The sequence below is a fragment of the Penaeus monodon genome, chromosome 28 (assembly GCF_015228065.2).
Source record: "Penaeus monodon isolate SGIC_2016 chromosome 28, NSTDA_Pmon_1, whole genome shotgun sequence".
Taxonomy (NCBI): Eukaryota; Metazoa; Arthropoda; class Malacostraca; order Decapoda; family Penaeidae; genus Penaeus; species Penaeus monodon.
The window spans coordinates 1,211,247-1,211,903 of record NC_051413.1 but is presented as its reverse complement, the minus strand read 5'-3'; positions in this window follow the sequence as shown (position 1 = coordinate 1,211,903).

Below are 657 nucleotides of genomic sequence, written 5' to 3'. Positions count from 1 at the left end.
ATAGGCCTACTAACTTAGATTAATGGTAAGGAAAGAATTTGGTACAACATAACTGTAGTAAAGTTTGGACATGATAATATGTATAGGTTGCTGTCAGTCCCATGGAATGTTATATAACTGTTCATGTTTATTATTAAGACTTAAATTTTCTGTAGATTTCTTAGGTACTGTTTCCATTTTTATAATAATTTATATATTTTTCAGTTTGTTTTTTTGATGTTTCACTTCATTTTTAGAAATCAAATAAAGTTTATTTTTATATCTTTACTGAATTACATAGTATATAGTATATGGTAACTTTTATCTAAAAAAATGTGATTTATGATTAAAAATATTTTTTTTCATCAGCTGTTATTTATTTAGCCTTAGTGTTATTAGCATTAGAAAAAAAGTAAATTTTTGTATACATGCACTGAACAGTATGTGTATCTATGACAAAAAAAGAATTTGTGAAATCTGTATCTCAGTACTCGATGTCAAAATGGAAAAGATATCTTTTGGTGGAGATAGCAAATTATTTAGGATTGCTAGATTTATCATGAATAAAATCTGAGATAGATTTTCTGGAACTTTCTTCATGTAATGTTCAGAATTAGTTTAGAAAATGTTTGCTACAAGAAACTGGTTTATATATTTGTATACATACATTGCCAACTC